Source organism: Nuphar pumila, chromosome 3 (genome assembly GCF_984573655.1).
Source record: "Nuphar pumila chromosome 3, dmNupPumi1.hap1.1, whole genome shotgun sequence".
NCBI lineage: Eukaryota > Viridiplantae > Streptophyta > Magnoliopsida > Nymphaeales > Nymphaeaceae > Nuphar > Nuphar pumila.
In genome coordinates this window covers 9,859,356-9,883,233 of record NC_143251.1, presented here as the reverse complement: position 1 = coordinate 9,883,233, position 23,878 = coordinate 9,859,356, and the positions used below count along the sequence as shown (strand labels likewise).

The window sequence follows — 23,878 nt, the reverse complement described above, 5'->3', positions numbered from 1 at the left end:
CCCTTGTGTTGGATATAACTTTCATTACGAATGTTGCTCATATGAATCCTTGTTGCTGTTTTTTTTTGTTTCTGAAATATTCCAGGACCAATGTGTCTTGAAATAATGAGATTCAAACACATATTGTACGTGATGCTCAAAGGACTATTTAGATGCATATTCTCTTATATTCATGGGCGATAATATAATGACTGAATTAGTTTTATATGTTGAGAGAAACGAATCGGACGTTGCATGTGCTATGAGCTGAAAGAAAGGAAGGAGAGGAAGAAGAAGGCCATCTTCTTCTATCATCCAACGATTTTTTACCATCAATCTTGTCCTTTTTTCTCGATCCATGCAAAGGTACGGGTTCTTTCTTTTGAATCATGTGAGAAATCGAATATCGATTCGATTTCCTTGCAATATTTAGTGCAAATCCATGGTTAAAGAGTGATTCTATGTGTTCACTCTAGATTACATGGATGAGGATCCATAGATCCTCTTTTATATGGGTGTTTTCGGTTCTTTACACATAAAAAAATCTGTGTATGAGGTTTTTATACAAAACAGACTCATATTGGGTTATGATCGAGATTTATAACTGTTTGTTATGATCAAGATTTATGCTTGTATATATATACCTTAATCTGTGTTTTCTGTTCTTGAATTGGGTTCATGCTGGATATAGTTTGAATGGCTTGATCGATGCTTATAAAACTGATTTTTTTTAGGCACAGTTAAGATCAATGCTTAGGTGATGATTAGGTTTGCAAAATTGTTTTCAAGTTCATTGATTCAGCAAATTGCATATGCCTATATACAGATTCTCATATGAAAAGTGTTCATGTTATCCCCTGGTTTACATATGTTAAAGATTTAGTTTTTCTTTCTACGCATATGAATGTATGGACATGTGCATGTATTGAAAACATGGATCATGAAAGTTTATTGTTATTGCACTCGCATGCTTATATACTTGTATGCATGTTTTGCCAGAGGTGAATCAAGGAAAGAATGATTTTTCTCTTGTGCTTAGAATCGACATGTTATGCTTGATTAAGACATTAGTGCAAGGTTGCTTGCATATGCATACATGGAATTTATGTATTTTGGCACGTAATTCGTGGCATGCATGTTCACATATTTTAATTGGAACTGGTTTATGAACAAAAATATGCATTTGACTTGAGTATGCATCCGAATTGAACAAAAACATGCTTATTAATATTTTTGTGGCATACACATGATACATGTTTGCATTTCTGAACGTGCATATAAATTTCCAGAAGGTGTGGTGTGCATGTATTTTTGGTTCTCGAGACATGTCAAGATTTAGAATTATTTATATGCTTTGACTTGATGTGGCGTGCTTAAGCATCATACTATATGAAGTTTGTTTCAAATGCATGTGCATACATGCATTGATGTGTGCTTCGCATGTACATAAATGCATGAGTTGTTCACTTGTCCCAATTGAGATGATTCATGAGTGAATGCATATATGTGGAATGATTTCATAAAGACACATGCACATGAATGGTGAACACATGCATATGAATGTGACATATCATGCACATGGTTAAATTGACATATATAAATATGCATTTGGAAGAATGTTGACATCATTGCATACATTGCAAGTTGTTATGGTTTTTGCGTATGATGCATCGATGGTCTAAATGAATCATCACAGGCCTGGAGAGCCTTGAGCTTTGATTTGCTCTTTCTTTAATTGTTTAAATGCATCGCAAAAATCACATTTATTTTTATTTGCACTGTTCTATGTGTTTCCACGGGCGGGAGTCCCGTGATGGTTTTCGCAAGAGTAGATGCGAGCTTTTGCCTTGTTTTTGCATGCTGAATTGCAAAACTCAATAATTGGTTTTTAATAAAAAGATAATGAACAAGAACAATATAATATACGTTCTGAGATCTCCCATCTGGAGAATGAGGATATTAGAGATCTGGTCTTGGGGAGACTGTGAGGATACAAAAACTCCATGTGCTTTATTTTTGTCCCTTGAACCCGATATTGAGGTTCCTTCTCATGGCCACGGTTTTAAGGAGAGTCCACCACTTTACCTGGGGGTGGTGTGTTCGATACAGCTGTTGTTTTGGTACCACAAAAGTGACACTTGTAGGCGTGGGGTATACCTTGTGTCCCTGACATTAGATATGGAGGTTTAATGTTCCGAAGGTGATTCGGTCGAGGGCTAAGTTTGGGATCCAGTAAATAAATTACAACTTGTGTGCTAAGCTACCCTGGGAACCTAACTTGACCTTGGGGATCTTACTCGTTTGGTGTATCAACGGACAATGGTAATTAAAAAGAGGAACTTAAAGTTGTATGCATTTAATAGGGCATGCATATCAAAAAGGAAAACTTAAATAAAAGATAATAAAAGGATTCATTCATTGCACATATGTCATGCATTTTTCTGCTATGTATTAAATCATGCATATTTTAATTGTTCCCTTAGTCATTACATGATAGTGAGTGTATGTTATCTACTTTCTAGTGCATGTTGAAATTCTTGATTAATTAGTCTGTACTACTTGCTACTGATTTAATGTTTCTTCATGTTTTTCATATGTGACATGTTGCATGGATGATTACTTAAATGTTGTAAGTTGGCATTTCTATATTCCCTCAAATTATTGCATAAAATCTTATCTATATTCTTTTTCTCACCTGTTTCACTAGAAGTAGTTGTGCTCAGAATTTCGGTTCTGATACCCTACTTCTATGGTTTTTCGCAGTCGCAGGTGATCAGTGAAGCGACTGGTTTCTAGGAGGATTACGAGTGTCACATTCTTGCTAAACGGTTTATAGAGGGACAGTGTGACTCAGTTTTTCTTTATTTACTTTTATGTCATTTAAATAACTCTGATACGTCTCTTGCAATTATTTCTTAAACATTCTTTCTTTCAAATAAATGAATAATGGTTTAGTTTGGTTTGGTACGGGTGATAAGTGTAAGCTCTATTGTAGTGTTTGGCTATCCAATTGGAATTGAAACTGTGAGGACCCCGAGTCTTTGAGAAGTTTTCCACACTGAATAAAAAAAAATCGCGTTTTTAAGGGGTATGAGTTAGGGTCGTTACAGTTTGGACAGTTTTACCTCCTTATTAAACCTTTTTTACCAAAAAATAAAAGAAACTGTGTTTTTAAGGAGGGTAAAATGATCATTTTAAAAATTTCATAAAAAAAACCCCAAAATGATAGGGTTTGTGTTGTTTCATCGCAACTCTCTCTCTCTTTGTGATCTCCACCGACCTCTGGCGACCACTTTTCTTGGGCAACCTCCACCAACTTTCGGCGACGGGTGTCCTTAGGTACTCTCTCTCTCTCTCTCTCTCTCTCAGATCGGGCATCTTTGATAGCATTTTCAGTATGATCTCCAAACATGTGCTAGTCGATTTGTGTGTGTGGATGGATATTACTTGTGTTCTTTTATCTCAATTTTAGTCTTTTAGATCATGCTAATTGTGGTTGCACCATGGGTAACCTTGACAACATTTACTGACTCGCCAGGCATAGTGTTTGCTTTGTGCAATTGCAATTCACAACAATTAAAATATCAATGCTAGGAGTTGTCTTGCACATCAAAATTTCAAGCTATGCCATAAAGATTTTGTTTAAAACTTTAAATCCAATACATTTGTTATTATTTATTAAATAGATTTTGTATTATTTATTAAATGCTTGTAAGAGGATGCATTTGTTAAATGGTTGCAACAGGAATAAGAACTATGAATTTTTCTTGATGTATTATTTATTAAATGTTTGCAACAGGATGCATTTGTTAAATGGTTGCAACAGGAATATGAATTATGATTTTTTCTTGATATATTATTTATTAAATTCTTGCAACAAGATGCATTTGTTAAATGGTTGCAATAGGAATATAAATTAAGAATTTTTCTTAATGTATTATTTATTAAATGATTGCAACATGATGCATTTGTTTAATGGTTGCAACAGGAATATGAATTATGGTTTTTTCTTGATGTATTATTTATTAAATGCTTGCAATAGGATGCATTTGTTAAATGGTTGCATTTGCATATATGATTCAGTTTTAAGATTAATAGATCAACTTTAATATTATCTACTCATATTTCTATTTTAGTAAATTAAAAAATATATAATTACATTTTTGCTTCGCTTTCGATTTTTATTTGCTTCCCACCTATGTCACATAGATACGACCAAATGACCCACGTAACCGTGTCGACGCAAGGACGAGTACCGGGCCTAGCACAGGTATGTGCTGGGGCCCGTATCGGGTCGAGTCCAACCTTGACCCAACCCGAAACCCAAAAACTCTCCTTTTTTTGTTGTTTCGCAAAACCCTCAAAAGAAGAAAGAGGGGAAGAGAAAGAGGAAGAAGGAAAAGAGAGAGAAAGGACATTCTACCCTTCTTCTTATGCTCCTCCATCTTCTTCATCCAATCAACAGAGAGAGAGAGAGAAAGAGGCGGTGGGACAAAAACCCCTCCCCCTTCCTTTTTATCGTACCCCTCAGAAAAAGAAGAGCGGAGGAGGAAGAAGAAGAGGAGGAGAAGAAGGAAAAGAGAGAGAGGGGGGCACCATACCTTAAACATCAGCAAAACAAACAAATGTGTGTGAGAGAGAGAGAGAGAGAGCACCATACCTCTTCCTCCTTTATCACATCAAGAGAGAGAGAGAGTAGCGGCGGCATCTTCTCGTTCTTCTTCACATACAAGACGAGTGAGAGAGAGCAATAACTCCACCTCCTCGTTCTTCTTCACATCGAGATCGAGAGAAAGGCGGTGGAAAGAGATCGAGTGAGAGAGAGTGAGGCAGTGGGAATGGGACCACTTTCCTTAAAAAAAAATTCAATCACCCCCCCTATTTAAAAAAAAAATCATTTTACCATCCTTGTTTAAAAAAAATCATTTTACCGCTTATAAAAAAACACAAATAGCCTATTTAAACATTTTTAAATATTTTAAATAAAACAAACATCCCCCTGCCACATATATATATATATAGTCGTGTCCCCATACCCACATTTTTCGAACTTGCCGTGTGTAACGAAATAAGACCAAGCGCAAATGATTGCCTCTTATGGACTTACAAGAAGACAACCAAACACAAGAGACCACTTAATGGTCAATCACACATGCACAACACCCACACAAGGGTCAAGAGAGCACATAAAAAATATAGACAATATATTGCAAAAGATTATAAGGGGAGAACCCCTATTTATAACCACAAGAGAGGAGAAGTGGGGCAGCCCAACTAGCTTTTGGGTTGGCTCCTAGCGGTCACATTTGTAGGAATTGTCTTGTCCTAAGACTCCCTAGCAAAATAGAGTGGCCGAAAGGAAGTACCAGCACATAATAAAAACAACATCAACCATGTTGACTGAGTCACATGTGAGAAGTGATTTATGGAGCGAGGCTTTTTACAATGTTGTATATTGCATTAATCGTATACCCCTCACAAATCGAGGATGAAAATCACCCTATTTCCTCCTCTTTGATAAGCATCCAGATTACTCTATCATGTGTGCCTTTGGGAGTAAACGCTATAGTCATATTCATAATTCGCAGTGTAGTAAGCTTTCTACCAAAGCCCAAGAATGTCAGTTTGTTGGATATGATAACAAGTTCTTAGGGTACAGATGTTTTAATCCGATGGCTCAAAAATTAGCAATTTTCAGGCATGTTATGTTTCATGAAAATGATTATTTGCCTAATAGTGGTGCAGCCAATGATTGTCTCAAGTTTCTGGCCGAGTTATGTGCAACTAGAATCAAGTAATTCAGTTGTGCCGAAATCACCTAATGCAATCCCTGTTGTTAATGAACTAAACAACAAAAGCAGTGTTATTAAAAATGTGCCTCAAGGCGCAAAAAGCGTGCCTCGCCTCAAGGCGAGGGGCTTCATGCCTTGAGGCGCATATGTAAAGCGCAAAATCCATGAGGTGTACACGCCTCGATTTATTTGGTCAAATGAGGGTCAAAACCCTCATTTGATCAAAAATTAGGGCTTAAACAAAGCCCTACCGACCCCTTTATGTTCTTTTATTTTTTTTCTCACCCCCTATCTCTGTTTTTTTTCTCACAGCCTTCTCTCCCTCACGACTCTCACAGACTCACATCATTCTCTCTCTCGTGGTGGAGCCTCGAAACAGGTACGGGTTTTTTTTCTCTTGTTCTCCTATTCTTCTTCTTATCTCTTCTCTCGTCTCTCATGTGATACAACATTCTCTCTCGCGCGCGCGTGATACAGTCGCCCCTCTCTCTTTTTCATTTTTTTTCTCACCCCTCTTTTTGTTTTTTTCTCATTTTTATGATGGCATGTGATGGATTTTGTCTCTCTTTGTTTTCATACGATGCATTCAACTATTCTAATTGAAAAAATGTTGCAGTTCATGCACAGATATACAATGTTTATCTTTTTAAATTTTTTTCTGTTTTTTTTTTAATTTTTTTCTGTTTTTTCAATGTATTAGAGTTTCAGGATATTGTAATTAAATATTTTTATGCTTAAAGTTTATTTTTAAATATTTTCATGGTTGTGGTTCTTTCTAACTATTTTTTAATGTTAAAGTAACACCTTATTGCTTCCATTTCTGTTGTTATCGTGAAGCTTTTATTCTAATTTTCCACCATGCATTCATTATGTGGTGGTGTGACATCCTATGACAAGCCACATCTACTTATCTGTTTTTGTCACTTTTCCTTTGTTTTTGTGTGCTTAATATGAATTTAGTAACGGTATATTGTATATGTATAATATGAAAGTGGAGGAACTAGTAGCAGTTTGTAGGTAAGCAAAGCTTTCACTTTATATCGATTTGTATTTTTCAAGTGAGCTTAATCAGGTTAACAGAATGAGCCATAGACACATTTTGATATGCTTACTTGAAGTTGGTCCTTGTATGAAATACATTCCCATTATTGATCATATGGGGCATCATTGATTCTTGTCATCAATGTATATGCTCAGTCAATTTCTAGCATGTGACAACTAATTAAACACCAAGGTCGGTATGGAAGTGCATTTTTTTCCCTATGGGTGGCTCAGTATGGTCAACAGATAATTGTAGTGATTCTGAATTAATATATGAATGCATGTGCCTGTGCATGAACACTAGAGAATGTGGATGAAAAATAAATGTGACAGAAATGGCTAATTTCTTCTTTGTCATGAAGAAATCTGAATGAGATGCATGAGACATTGGATTTAATTTCCCGTAAATGGTGTGCTTGCAAGAAAATATTAATGATCATGGGCATGGAAGTTGATAAAAAGATATGTGGTTGATTGAAAAGATGCATAGTAATCATCATAGTCCTTTTATAGAACACAGAGGTATACAATGTGCATAGGAATCATTCTGGAGCCTTAGTCTAGTAATAACATGAATATTCATCAATGCACACTTCATAGCTTGATAGTGCTTTTGCTAAAGTTGTGTAGTGTTTTCCTTATGGTCAATTTTCAGAGTTTTATTATGGTTTTCTTGATCATTTTCAAGTTATTTAATTAGTTTTCAAGTTGTATATGTTGATTCTTATTGAATATGAATCTAATTTTTTTTATTAATATATATTTTCTTATATGCATTTTTGCAGTTGAACAATGGGAAAAGTTGTAAGATGAGATAATAGAGCTAAAGTTTTAAATCCCACTAAAGATCACAAACTCGTAGGACATGTAATTTGCAATTACTGTCATAAACAAACTACAGGAGGCATCTATAGGTTAAAACATCACTTATTTGGCACAAAACATGGTGTAAGCATGTGCAAAGCGGTTCCACCTGATGTGAAAAGTTTTTTTTAGAATCATCTAAGGGATCAGAAGCAAAAGAAACAAGAGGAAGAACAAAACAAGTTGGATATCGGGAAGAATGTTTATTTTGAATCATCAAGAGGCGATAATGTGAACAAAGAAACCAATGGATCATATAGTGATGCAAAAACAAGCAGGTGGTCCTATAGACTTCTTTGTTAAAAAAGAAGCACGACAAACCACAATAAACATTGCTTTCAAAATGGATAAAAGAAAAAATATATGTCGTGTAATTGGTAGATTTTTTTATTCAAATGCCTTATCATTTAATCTTTGCAACAGTCCATATTTTAGTGCAATGGTAGAAGCTATTGCAAATTATGGATGAGGGTTCAAACCGCCTTCTTATCACGAGATCAGAACATGGATTTTGAAGGACGAGGTAGATTGTACTCACGAAATTTTAAAAGAATTAAAAAAGGAATGGCCAAAGGTTGGTTGCAGCATTATGGCAGATAGTTGGACAGATGGAAAATGAAGAAACTTAATCAATTTTATTATGAACAACTCATCTAGAACAGTATTTTTGAAATCCGTTGATATCAGTGACATGGAAAAAACTGGTGCAAATTTGTGTAAATTGTTTGAAGAAGTTGTTAAAGAAGTTGGTGAAAGTAATGTGGTGCAATTCATTACAGATAATGCACCAAATTATGTGGCAACTGAGAATATGTTAACGGTAGGAAAAACATGTTTTTGGACACCATGTGCGGCGCATTGCTTGGATCTTATGTTAGAAGATATTGGAAAGATATTAATTTTTAAAGATACAGTAGAAAAGGCAAAAAAAATTACAAGATATATTTATAGTTATGCATGGGTATTAAATTTGATGAGAAAGTTCACAAAAAAGAAAAAACTTCTACGTCCGACCGTCACTCATTTTGCCACAACATATCTCACGCTTAATAGTATTGGATGTTATAAGAAAAAGTTGAAGTCGATGTTCTTATCTTCAAATTTTAGATCATCTAATTACTATAAGAAATTTGATGCTAAGAACATTTCTTATATTGTTCTTAATGATCATAAGTTTTTAGTTGTCATATCATATGCAATGAAAGTTACACTGCCTCTCGTGAAAGTATTGCGATTAGTTGATGCAGATGAACCTGCAATGAGATTTTTGTATGAGACAATGGATAGAGCAAAGGAGGAAATTGCTTCAAACCTTGACAAGGTTGAAAGAAAATATAAACCTATTTGGGATATCATTAATAGACGATAGTACTTGCAACTTCATAAGCCTTTGCATGCAACTGCCTATTATTTAAATTCACATTTTCATTATGCTGACAACTTCACCACGATAGAGAACTTATGAGTGACTTTTATGATTGTGTTGAGAAATTGATTTCTGATGCAAATGTTCGATTGAAAAGTACAACACAAATCGATGCATTTAAAAAGACAAAGGGGTTATTTGGTAGAGAGGCGATTGTTACAACAAGAAAATTAAAAAGTCTTGGTAAGTTTGCAATTATGTTGTTATTTGTTAATATTTTTTTATGTTTTTGTTAATTATGACATTCTTAATGTTTTAACAATTTTGTATTGTTTTATTTTAATGCATCTGATTGGTGGAGTTCATTTGGGCACGAAAATCCTGAGTTGATGAATTTTGCAATTTGAATTCTAAGTTGGACATGCAGTGCATCGGGCTGTGAGAGGAATTAAAGTACTTTCTCATTGGTTTGTGACTTTGTATTTTATTTTTGAAATACATTTTTATATGTGTAATTATCTTATGATTGATTATCAATTATTTGAAATTATAGGTGCATACAAAACGAAGGAATAGACTTGAACAAGAAAAGATGAATGCATTGGTTTTTGTAATGTACAATATGAAATTAAGAGAGAGAAATATGAGGAAGAGGGCTACCAAAGACCCTGTATGTCTAGATCATATAGACTCAGACGATGAGTGAATTGTGGAAAAGGAAGATCCAATGTTAACTAATGATCCCAATTGGTTGGAGGATTCATGGTTGGATCCGAATTTCAACATAAATGTCATTGAGCATGTGCCTATTGAAAAAGTCACTTCACCTCATGATTCACAAACTGGTTCTAGGCAAGACAGGTCTTCAAGAGATCGAGGTAAAGCTAAATTCCTTTTACCTTGCTATGAATATAAATATATTTTTTTAATTACATAAAATAAGTATTTAATACATGATTTTTTTTCAGGAAAAAGAAAAGCAAAAGAAGTGACTGAGGATGTGGAGGAAGAAAGTGCAGATGATAAAGAGTCAGAGAATGAAGATAAAGGAGAACCTATTTATATGGATTCCTCAGATGATGACATTGAAGACTTAGATATTGATGATGACGAGACTAAAGAAGAGCCTATGCCCTAATTCATATCATAGAGCTATGACCATTTATATGTTTTTTTAGGTCTTTCAATTGCAATTGTAAATGTTAACACTCTCATTTTGAAGAGTTTTAGATATATATTAACATTTGGTTGTTAATGCTAACATGCATTTTCTAATTATGACATTGTATTGTTAATGCTAAGATGCATTTCGTTGTTAATGTTAATTTTTTTATTTAATGAATGCCCATGTTTTATTTTTTAGATACATAGATCAAGTTGTTGTATTAATGTTACTTTTACATGTTAATCTCATATTTTTTTAGTATTTATTTGAGATTTTTTATTTCTTGTTGGTTGTTGCTTCATCAATAAAGATTTTTTTATTTATTTATAATTTTAGATATTTTTTATAGTTTTTTTAAGTTCAAAAAAATTTATTTTTTAAGGCTTACGCTTTACGCCTCGCCTCAGATTTTGGTGGAGCGTCTCGCTATGCCTCAACGCTTTTCACAACACTGCATTTAGTAAAGCTCTTTATAACTTTGGTTTTGTTCGAAGTCGGTGCGTCTATTCACTTTTCCTTCATTTTATTGTTGGTGAGATTACTATAGTTTTGATGTATGTTGATGATATCATAATCACTTAAAGTGACAACTCATGGATACGACAACTCAAAGGCATGCTTAGCTCTAAATTTCATATGAAAGATTTGGGTGTACTTAGATTCTTTTTGGGAGTTGAAGTGGATAGAGCATCTGATTTTATGAAATTAACGCAGCACAAGTATGCTCTTGATCTCCTTAATCGATTTGGGATAATTGACTGCAAACCGATTGTCACTCATATTAGAGTGAATGTTAAGCTGTCATAGGGATTCGGCTAGCAGGGTGCCGCACCTGCATCGATGCGGGTGCGGCACCGGTCAACCCGACCCTGGGTGCGGTCAACACACCCAGGGTCATTTTGGTCCAATTTTTCGGACTTAAAAAAAAATTTGCCAAAAAATTTTTTGTTGCCCTATATGTCACAAGGATTCTCCAACTAGGTGCCGCACCCGCACCCGATGCGGTCAACCTGACCCTGGGTGCAATCAACATACCCAGGGTCATTTATGTCCAACTTTTGGACTATATATATATATAATTTTTTATATTTTTACTGCACCCCCGCACCTGGGTTTTTTGGAAGTGTCGCATCCCCGCACCCGCACCCATGTGACATAGATGTTAAGTTGTCAGGTGATGATCCAAAGGACAAGCTATTGGTTGAACCATATGCATTCAAAAAAGTAGTTGGAGCTTTGCAATATTTGACTTTCACTCGGCTTGATCTAGTTTTTGTTGTAAACCAAGTCTCCTTTATATGCATACACCAAGGAAGTCATATGAAAGCTGCGAAAAGGATATTGTGTTATCTTAAAGGAACCATTACTGGCGGATTGGTTTACAGGAGCAATTTTCATCATATTCACTCCGGCATATCACTCATTGTCCTTGCATATTCAGATGTTGACTGTGCGGGAGACCCCATGACTAGATGTTCTGCCACAGGCTATAGAGTTTTTCTAGGAGATCATTTAGTATTTTGGGCAAGCCGAAAACAACGTACGGTAGCCAGATAGAGCACGAAGCTGAGTATAGAGCCATGGCAACAGTCAGGGCTGAAGTATTATGGGTTAGGCCCCTTCACACTGCTCTACATCAGCCCATCACTAGATCTTTGTTATTATGTGATAACAAGAGTACTATAGCGATTGCTACCAACCCAATCCAGCAAGGGAAGATGAAGCACGTTGAGTTAGAACAACATTTTGTCAGTGAAAAGGTTGAGAGTAAGGAGGTACACCTATGTTCATTAAAGGAGACAACCAAATAGCCGATCTATTCACCAAACCGCTCTCGTCTGCTAGACATTGGGATCTTAACGACAAACTGCACATGCACATCACTGATCCATGTACAGTTTGAGGGGCATGTTAGAGATGGCATGAGTATGTGTATTGTATGTAAGGGGTATTTTTGTCATTTATGACTCATAGAGGTGTGTTGTATTTTATTATCATGTCTGAGGGCATTATTGTAATCTACCTCTCATTAATATAAAAGAGGACGTGACCTAGGGTGAGGGCACAATGCATACTTCTCTTTCCCATCTATTCCTTTTACTTGTCTTCTTCTCTAAGTTAACTGCATGCATGCTTACCAAAGTAGCAGATTTGTCAAAATCTACTATCTACTTGACTGAATGGATGAAATCACAAGTGAATATCATAATTTTCCCTCACATTTTGATCACTAAAGTATGCCAATGAAATGAATAGATGCACACACACACACACACACACATACACACATAATTACAAACAAAAATACTACATACATTGTCATACACACATACATACAAATAAACATAAACCTATGTCACAGGGACTCGGCTAATAGGCCACCGCACCCGCATCGGTGCGGGTGTGGGTGCCATACCAGGTGTGGTAAAAAACCCTTGGGTGCGATCAACCCGCACCAATGTTATTTTTGTTCAAAATGTAAAATAAAAAATTCAACCCATTTTTTTTCTTTCCTTTTTATGTCGGTGAAAGGCAGGAATGAGGAGGAGAAGAAGAAGAGAGAGAGAGAGAGGTGGTAGGGTGAGGGTTACAAAGAGAGGGATGGAGGGGCGGTGGGTGAGGGTTACAAACGTGGGGGTGGGGGTTACAAAGAAAGGGAGAGAGGCGTGATAAGATATTACCACTTCCGTATTAATCTTGAATATCTTACTTTTTCTAGAAGATTTATATGTGGATTTTGGATTGAGGCGTGATAAGATATTACCACTTCTGTATTAATCTTGAATATCTTACTTTTTCTAGAAGATTTATATGTGGATTTTAGATTTTGGGTTCAAGCTGAGAAACCATTTAACATATCCATGCCCAATGTGCTACAATGCCAAATGTCTCTGTGTAATTTAGGCATTTTTGTAGTACTTTTATCATATACTTGTTGGCCTTAGCTGCACCTAAGGCCAACGGTACTGATTTTGGCTCTGGTCCCATTGGGCTTGGCTTAAACAGGATCAGACCCGGATATGAGTCTGGATGGTAATAACCATAACCCATAAAAAATTTATTTTAAATTTTGCATGTTAAATTTCTGGATCTTAATCAGGCAACAAGTGGGGCTGAATTATGGTTTATGATAGTCCAAATCAAGTATCTTTATCTGGATCTTATGAGTCTGAACAATGTACAAAATGAACTTTGTCGCCGAGAGCAGAAGTTTCTTCCTCCCCACATGAATAGATATCCTACCCATTTAAGCATGATCCAACCTATATCCTTGTTAAAAATGTATATATATATATATATAGGTTAGTCTTTTAAGTTAAAAGCTAACTAGTCAACAAAGTTGATTAGTCAACATTCAAACCATAGAGACGTTGGGAGAGGCCCCAATGGCTCTAAATAGAGCTGTTGGGAGAGGCCCAACGTTTCTATGGAGACTGTTGGCTGTGTATAAATAGGTGATGACTCCCCTCACTCATGTATGCTTCTTGCATGTAATGGTGAATAAAATATTATTTTTTTATTCATTTTGCTTGCCCCTCTAGTGGGTGTTTGTGTGTGAGCCCCTTTTTGTGGCTTGTGTATGTTTTTTTGGTGCTTTGGTGGAACTCTTTGAGTGTCTACTTTGTTGATTTGGTAAATATCTTCGGAGGACCTTGTTTTCTTTCATGGTATCAGAGTTTAGAGATCAAGTTGATTTTTCGATGCATTGGAAAGCATGTCACTCAAGATTTGGAAGAGATAAAGTCTCTTTTGCAAAGTCTATTCTCGTGAGTTTGTGGTGTTCACTTTGTGGAAGAGTATTCGTGCAATTCATTGGAGGTGCTCTCTTGGTAGTGGAGTGCTCGTGTGTTCATGCTCTTCATTGGAGGTGCTCTCTTAGTAGCGAAGTGCTTGTGATCTTTGTTTTCTTCTCTCTCTCTATCTTCTTTTTACTTTTTATAGCCCTTATAAACATGGATAACAATGATAATATCACCATAAATGTAAAACCCGCAATAAAAAAAAATTATTGTTTTGGACCCAGGCCGGGTCGGGTCGGGTCCGGACCCGACCCGGGGCCCTTTTCTTTAGGGTTTTAAAATAACCCGATTCAGGATCCCGAGCGCCGCAACACCCCCCTTTTTCCACCTTCGTTTTCGGGAGGATTGGGGAAACCCATTGGGGTTTCCCCTTTCATCGCCCCCTGGGGCCTTTAAGTTCCACGTGGGAGGGCGAGGGGAGGCACGCCTCCCTCTCGAAGCCCTTCGCCCCCCCCCTGTGTCGACCTCCTCCTTCCCTGCGCATGCCTCCAGCGCCGCCCTCGATCCCCTCGCGATGATGCCCCCTCCTCCTCTGCTGCGCACGCCGTCGACGCCGGCCACCGCCTCCCAGGTACGCCATTCTTCTCCCTCATCTCCTCCCTCTTCTCTTCCTCACACCCCCCTCTCTGTCACCTCGCCGGGAGGCCGACAGGCGGCTCACAGCCCCTGCCGCGGCCTCCCACCTCCCCTGTGCCCATCAGAGGCCCAACAGGTGGCCTATGAGGCCCCTGTCGTTCCCTTTTCCCTCTCGGAATTTGCCGGAGTGTCGGCAGGGGACCGAGGCCTCTGCGACACCCCCCCTCACCCCCCTGTGGGTGATAGGGAAACCGACGGGAGGTCGGTTGCCCTCCCTGTCACCCCTCGTCCCGATCTCTTTCTCCTTGTCGGCAGGGGTTGGCCCCTGCCGCCTCTCGGTTGTCGGCAGGGACTGGCCACTGCCACCTTCGTGCTGTCGGCAAGGGCTCAGCCCCTGCCGCTTCGAGGCCGTTGGCAGGGGCTGCCCCCCCTGCCGTCTTGTGCTTTCGGCAGGGGTTGGCCCCCCCTGCCGTCTTGTGCTTTCGGCAGGGGTTGGCCCCCCTGCCGCTTCGAGGCAGTCGGCAGGGGATGGGCCCCCTGTCGTCTTGTGCTTTCGGCAGGGGCTGGCCCCCCTGCCGCTTCGAGGCCGTCGGCAGGGGCTGCCCCCCCCCTACCGTCTTGTGCTCGGCAGGGGCTGGCCCCCTGCCGCTTCGAGGCCGTCGGCAGGGGCTGGTCCCCCTGCCTCTTCGATGTCGTCGGCAGGGGTTGGGCCCCCTGCCGTCTTGTGCTTTCAGCATGGACTAGCCCCCCTGCCGCTTCGATGCCATCGGTAGGGGCTGGCCCCCCTGCCGTCCTGTGCTTTCGGCAGGGGCTGGCCCCCCTGCCGCTTCGAGGCCGTCGGCAGGGGCTGGTCCCCCTGCCGCTTCGATGTCGTCGGCAGGGGTTGGGCCCCCTGCCGTCTTGTGCTTTCAACATGGACTAGCCCCCCTGCCGCTTCGATGCCATCGGTAGGGGCTGGCCCCCCTGCCGTCCTGTGCTTTCGACAGGGGCTGGCCCCCTGCCACTTCGTGGCTGTCGGCAGGGGCCCAGCCCCTGCTGCTTCGTTGCTGTCGGCAAGGGCTGGCCCCCTGCCGTCACGCTGTTTTCGACAGGGGCTCATCCCCTGTCGCCCCGCTGTTGTCGGCAGGCAGGGGCTCATCCCCTGTTGCTTGTCTGTTTTTGGCCAACAGGGGCACACCCGTGCTACCTCTCTCTTTGTTGATCGACAGGCTTGATGTTCTTTTCTTCGCATGATAAATAATGTAGCGCTGAATACTCATACTTTTGCAGACTTCGTATCGAACCCCGCTCTGGCTCCGCGGCCTGAGCCTTGTATCATCTACACGCGTAGACGCACGCAGCTGCACGACATCCCGAGGTAGGGGAAAGTCGCACGAAGAGTTTGTATGAACAAAATAAAATAAGACTTCTGAGATAGAATAGTTATTTTGCATACCTGCTTATCTGAAGAAGTATTGGTTGGTCAGAGTTTTACTCTTTTTAATTCTTTTGAAATTGCATGCTTAATGTAAATTCTTTGGGTAGACTCATTCTAGAAAGAATCAAGTAGTTTAATTGGCATACGTGTTTACCTGTAGGATTACTTAACTCATGATTGTCTGTTCTGCATGCTTATTCTTTTGAAACTGCATACTTAAGGTAGACTTTGTGAATAGACTCATTTTTGGAGAGAAAACCACTGCAATTGCTATTGTAACCGAACCTTAAGGCATGTACGGTATGAATTTTTATGTGAGGTCATGGAGTATCTTGAAGTGGGAAATCAACACTTTATTGATTTTGATGTGATAATATCGGCCTCCACAGGCCAATTGCTCAAAAGAGCAATACATGTCATGTATGAACCAAAAGAATCATAAAACATTATATGTTGCCCTCTCATCGTAGTCGTACATCTAGGGAGGTACAACCGTACTTTTTGGACAAGTACGTCCCATGTGGGTTACGATGGTTGGAGGATGAGGTTGTAGCAACCTCGATGCGTGCAATTAGCACCATGCTGAGATCACATAAATGGTGACAACTCGCCTTCACAGGCAAGATGCTCGAGTGGGTCTAATAGACCAGAGCATGTAGGATGGGGCGGCGGTTAAGAAACCCCCGTCGTACCCATTCGACCTTCACGGTTCATCAAGGGAGAGGATGGATGATACAAAAACTCCGATGGACAGGTTGTTAACAACCACCCCACGGGCAAAAGACTCGTCTTCCCCAGTCATCGGAGTTAGGGGAATTGGGATTACCATAAATTATCCTAGGTGGTAACTCCCAGATACTTCTACAGAAATTGGATGCATCCATGGGCCACGAATGCCTTTGGGGATTTACTCTCTTGGTCACTAACTGTCCCCTTAGGAGCGGAATCATTCAGCCATCCGGGTAAATGAAAACACTTGACATAATAAACCCCCGGATCGGTCTCGGCTGTTTCTACGTTTCGCGTCTATGCGTACCCACAGGTCAGTTAATATCAGAACTTAAAGAATATCTTCTTGAATAGTGTAGATGATTGAGACTTACACTGCTTGAAATGCTTCAACTAACAACTCTTTGCACATATTACACTTGTTAGAATAGATTACAATTGTATTGATTGTTTAAATATCATAACTGCTTATCTCATAAATGTCATGCTTTATTTTCATTCTACTTATTTGTTCGTGCACCTACTGGTTTGTTATGAAACTGACTCATTTCATGGGCAGGTGAGGAGTAGGACTTCACAGGCGGCCGATGGCGTAGTGCAATATGGATCAAGATTTATCTTCTTTCTGTTGGCAGCTTGGCTCTGAGTCTTTTTAAGTTTTCTTTAGATTATTAAACTTTGGAAAAACGCTCATTTTGTAATAAATTGCAGATTTTTAATCTATTGCCTTATTTTCTCAATTCCTTTAAGTTGTTCATGTGAATGATGGTTTTTCAACTAACGTACCCAGGATTGTTGACTTGTGCTCCTTTCTAAATGTCTTCCGTTGTCGTTTTTAAAAGTTAAAACTTTAAATCTTTGAAAGGTTTTTCGATAATGTTTTGGAAATCACAAGTCGAAATTTTGGGGCGTTACAATAAAACTCATCAAGCTCAATGAAACAAACTATGTAACATGGGCTTCGATCATGAAGCACCTCATATAGGAGAAAGGGTTGTAGGGATTAGTGGATCGGTCTGATTCGGAACCCTAGCTAATTCTTACTAAGGCAAAAAGAGGAAAAGAAGTACTTCTTCCAGAGGTAGAGAAGACCAATACTATGGCCACCTATGAAAAAGAAATAGAAAGAATGGAGAATGGAGAATGGAGCATGCCAAGATTATGTCTTGGCTCATTAGTAGTGTTGACATAAAAAAGTGCTCGAGTCCAGCAAAATTTAAACATGCAAATAAAGCACGAGACTATCTTAAGATAATGTATTATCTTAAATACATTGCACACATGCAATTTTCAAGACCAAATACGTACTATGACTCAAGGAGAAAAAAATATTAGAGAATACTTTAATAAGTTGTCCGATCTTTAGAACGAGTTGGTTGTTCTTGAGGCTTGATGGCATTGTCCCGAAGACATAGAACTCTACCAAAGATAAATTGATGCAGAGCATTTCTATCAATTTATTAATGGTCTAAGACCGGAGTTTGAGTCTACTAAATCGGCTCTTCTTCATAAAGAGAAAGTTCCCTCTATTGAAGATACTATTGAAGAGCTAAGTATAGAGGAAAATATATTAAAAATGAAGACATTTAAAGATAATGATTCGGTCATAATCATATCTAGGCTGGAAAACCATGTCTATGCTTACAAACCACCACATTATGGGAGACCAAACAGTAATAACTATGGAAAGCAAGGCAATGAGTTTGAGAAGAAAAAAATTATTTGCTATTATTGTCGTGGATCGGGACATGTCAAAACATATTGTCCTAAACTAAAGAGACCTTATGAGAAGATAGTCTTTGTTACTCAAGAGTCAAGTGAGCTCAAAGCTATACAAGAAACAACCATTAGAAGCATGTCCTTAACTCAACTTGTAGAAGCTCTTCAACCTCTACTCAAAGGAGCTTCATCAATCGGAGTTGCAGTCTCTTATATTGGTATCTCTAATCCTGATAAATATCTTTGGCTTCTTAACTCAGGTGTCTCATTTCATATAAGGCCAAATGGTGATATTTTATCTGAATGTCGTAACTCAAGCGAGTCAAACGTGTTTATAGACGATGGAACATCTTTTGAGATAAAGAGAATAGAAAATTTCGAAAATATTTCAAAAAAGTTTTTTGTTCCAAAAATTAGATATATTCCCAAGTTAAATCTTAATCTTTTATCCGACTCTCAATTACTTGATCATGGGTATAATGTTTCATTTTCTTTTATTGGTTGTCGAGTGCAGAATCGTCAGTTAGGGAAGCTAATTGGAGAAGGTCATAGAGAAGAAGGCTTATACTATATGAATTTTTTGAAAATACCCAAGAATACTTTTTGTTATAATGTTCAGAAACTGGATTTGGATTTATGACATAAAAGACTTTGCCATCCTAATGAATTCAAAATCCAGCACTTTCCAAATATGAAAAAATTTTGTAATCTTGAAAATTTTACATGTAAAGATTGTATTCTTAGCAAAATGAAAAAATTGTCATTCAAAGAAAGAACTTTTGTCTTTACATGACCGCTTGAGTTAGTACATTCGAATGTTTGGGGCCCAGCATTTGTTGTATCTAAGGGTGGGTTTGCATATTATGTAATCTTTGTTGATGATTTTACTAGACACACGTGGATTTATTTCTTTAAACATAAATCTGAAGTTTTTTCATATTTTCAAATATTTTATAATTTGCTTAAAAAAAATTCAAAGAGTTTTCACATTGATTCAGGGGAGAATTTTTATCAAAAGAATTTAAAAATTATCTATATTCAAATGGTATTACACATCAAAAATCTTGTCCATACACTTCACAACAAAATGACTTGGCCGAAAGAAAACATAGGCCTATCATAAAAACTACAAGAACTTTGCTTATTTGAAACAAAGTACCTAAATAATTTTGGGTTGGAGCCACATTAACTAATTTATCTTATTAAAAACTTTTTAAACTTAAACCCTGATTATTCTAGATTAAGATTTTTTTGATGCAAATATTTTGTTTTCACTGATAAAAATGATAAGCTTTCCCCTCGTGATATTCTTTGTATCTTTTTGGGATATGCAAATAACCAAAAAGGCTATAGATGCTTTGACTTTAAAAATAAAAAATTGTATGTTTTAAGAAATGCATCTTTCTTAAAAAAAAATTGAATTTAAAAATCCTAAGTAACTGAGTATTCTTTAATATTGGATCTAATTCCAAAGTTTGATGATTATGATGTTCATCTTGATGAGGATCAGGAAATCAAAAATGATATAGTCACTGAAGAAGAATCTCATGATAATGAGATAAGTAAAGAACAATCTCGAGATCAAAATTGTATTCAATAATTCAGGCATAGTAATTCTGAACATCCATGTGCCCTTGAGAAATATACTAATAATGAAAACCATGCAAAAATACAAACTAGAAGGTCATCCAGAGTATCAAAACCCCTTGAAAATTTTATGTCCTATGAGTCCTTTTCACCTAAGTATCAAGATTAGGTTTCATTGATACATTCCTAAATAGAACCCTCAAACTAAGTGGGTAAAAGCCATGCAGGTAGAATCGGATGCTTTAGAAAAGATGAATACTTGGACTATCCAAGATATTCCCATAGGAAAGAAACTCATAGGTTGTCGATGGGTATATAAGATAAAAACCAAGCGTGATGGAACTCTTGAAAGATACAAAGCTAGGTTAGTTACCAAGGGATACTCTCAAGAGTATTGAGTAGATTATGAGGAAACTTTGGCCCTAGTTGCTAAGATGACCACAGTTAAAACCGTAGTATCCCTTGCCCTTGTGAAGAAATGGCCTATATATCAAATGGATGTTAAGAATTTGTTTCTCAATGAAAAATTGGCTGAAAAAGTTTATATAAAAGCACAACATGGTATAGTTATTCCTAAAGGAAAGGCTCTTCATTTAGATAAGGCCTTGTATGGCCTTAAACAAGCGCCAAAGGCTTGGTATGACAGGTTTAGGCAAGTTATACTTGATGTTAGGTTTCAATCTTGTCTAATTGACACAACTTTATTTGTTAAGATTTCTCATTCAGGTATTAATATCCTTCTCCTTTATGTTGACGACATGATCGTCACAAGAGGTGACAAACAGGGAGTTGAACACGTCAAAAGACTTCTCAAAACACATTTTGAAATGACTAATTTGAGGTTTTTAAAGTATTTTTTTGGTATAGAAGTTGTTTATTCTTCTAGAGGTTATTTACTGACTCAATCTAAATTTGCTTTAGATATTGTTGTTAGATCTGGTATTTAAGATGATAAGAAAGTTGACACTCCTAAAGTTATAAATGTCAAAATGAAAATTGATGATGGGAAACCACTCGAAAATTCAACACCGAACTTTGTCATAACCCTCAATTACGAGACCTGACATTGCGCATGCAGTTCACACAACGAGACAGTTTCGGCATGCTCCCACCAATGCCCATATGGGAGCGGTTTTGCGTATTATTCTTCATCATTAGATTTAATTGTTTATACCGATTTTGATTGGGGAGGTAATTCAAATAACCGACACTCAATCACTGTGTGTTTTTAGGTGACTCATTGATTTCATGGAGGTGTTAGAAGCAGCAGAAAGCTTCTCTCTTCAACTAAAGCAAAATATTGTGTCATGGCTACAACCACTACAGAGGTGGTCTGTCTAAGGAGATTGTTGGTTGACATGTGCGTTTAGAGTAAAGGAACATCACGATTGTATTGTGACAACAAAAGTTTCATCTACATTGCTAGCAACCGAACCTTCTACGAACGAACCAAATACATTGAAATAGATTATCACTATATATGAAAGGAATATCTACATAGCACTATTGATCTTCCCTATATTACTTTAAAATATTAATTGGCGGATTTCTTCACCAAACCCCTCGCTGCTCTTACATTTCACTTTCTCTTGGACAAACTTTTGATTATTCAATCCTAAGTTTGAGGGAGAGTGCTAAAAATGTAAATATATATATATATATATATTATGTTCTTATATAAAGGTACATATATACATATAACTAGGTTAGTTTTTAGTTAGGTTAGTCTTTTTAGTTAAAAGCTAACTAGTTAACATTCAAACCATAGAGACGTTGGGAGAGGCTCCAACGGCTCTAAATAGAGTTGTTGAGCCTCTCCCAAGGTCTCTATGGAGACTGCTGGCTGTGTATAAATATGGGATGACTCCCCTCACTCATGTATGCTTCTTGCATGTATTATGGTGAATAAAATATCATTTTTTATTCCTTGTGCCTGCCCCTTTAGTGGGCGTTTGTGTGTGAGCCCATTTTGTGGCTTGTGTACGTTCTTTTGGTACTTTGGTGGAACTCTTTGAGTATCCACTTTGTTGATTTGGTGAATATCTTAAGAGGACTTATTTCCTTTCAATCCTAACTCTTTTAAATCTTCAGCTTCAGCTTACGTGGAAAAGGTTGGATCTCCGATCTGAATCTGGCATTCATTTATTCAGATTTGGATGCTTAAGATCCAAGCATGCAATTGGGTCCAACTTGGTTTTGCTTAATCCCTTGTTTACATATTCAGATAATTTTTTTAAGTTGGATGAATCAGATCAAGTCAAAATCCAATGCAATTGAATTTTTACATGTAAGAAGCATGTTTTGGATAAGTTTTTTCCAAATCCAGTATTACCACATACACTCGTCGGATAGTTTTTGGATTTGGATCAAGTACACAGAATTTAGATTTAATTTTGGAGAGAGAGAGAGAGAGATGGATGTGGGGGTGGGGGTTACGAAGAGAGGGAGAGGGAGAAAGAGAGAGAAGAGGTGGGGTGGAGTTAATAAAAGAGAGAAAAGAAGGGTTTGGGTCTGAATCTAGATCTATAGTTGATCTAAACCCAAACTCTTTTTCTATCTCTCTCTTTCTATCTTTATATATATACCCTCCTGCACCCCCACACCCAAGTTTTTTTAAAGTGCCACATCGCTGCACCCGCACCTATGTGACATAGGGTTGACTTGATAGTAGTAGTTTCAACTTTCAAATATAGCTTCTTTTGAGACAGATTGGATGCCTTGCCACAACATTGGTGAAAAAGGTTGACACAAAGCAAGTATAAAGAATTAGGAAAAGAGAAAAACCAATGAATACTAGGAAGGAGGCCATGAAAGATTGTGGTTGACTGATGTCATATCTCTGGATATGAAGAAGTGGAGAAACAGGAAACATAAAGACAAGTCCATGCAGTTGAGATAAAGTTTGAGACAACAATGATAATGACGTATGTACATAAAATGGGTACACGCACACACCCACACACACGGATAACACATGCTTTAAAATGAGTACAGAATACCGGCAATACATGATAACAATGATATTATTCCCTGAAAAGAGCATAATATGTTCAAATACACTCAGTTTTACTAGATATCAATCACATATCATTCATAAATTATCTCTATTCCATTCACAAAATTAGCAATGATCTAGACACTCCACACAATTAGCTAGAGAAAGGAAGCAACCTTGGAAGGATGACTAACTGAAGGAACATCACAAGACTTAAGATCCTCAGTGTGATAGATGAATGCATTTCATTTTCCATCGACCGGTTTGCAGTGATTTGTATGGTCGCCCTGTTCACAAATTAACACCAACCCCATGCAACAAGTCTCGCAAAGGAAGAAGGGGGATGGATGGTTTGCACCCAAGGCATAATACAGGAGCCCATTGCCATATGAGTAAAATCATCTCAGTATGTTGACAGAATTTGAGTCCCATGAACTTAAACATGACTATCTGACCAAATTGGCTCTAATAGAAATCAGAACAGCAACCAACTTATCCCTACCCTTCCATAATTACCCAAGTAGTATAACATTTCGTCAAAAACAATTTCATGGCATTTATGCACTGGAAGATATCTAGTTTCAAATTATCCAAAATAGCGTTACTATAAACCTTCTACAGGTTCACTAAAGTAGGCAATTGTTGAAAGACTTTTTTTCCCTAGAAGCAATCACCAAATTGCAAACAAAATAGAATGATTAACCACGATCACAAACTTCGACATTTAAAAAAAAATTTAAATAAACAACAAACACAAAGACTTCACCCACGCGGGCAATCTTTCATTCAGTTTTTCTGTTACAGTAGAATAAACTATCTACTAATTCGATTAAAGGATGCGCCATTCA

The 23,878-nt window shown here is 37.8% G+C and overlaps 1 protein-coding gene across 5 annotated transcripts in view; it reads right to left on the bottom strand.

Moving 5' to 3' along the window:
• The window catches only part of LOC149841904 (protein DA1-related 1-like), a 52,329-nt gene that overhangs the window by 27,783 nt on the left and 668 nt on the right, over window positions 1-23,878 (bottom strand). The window lies entirely within an intron of this gene.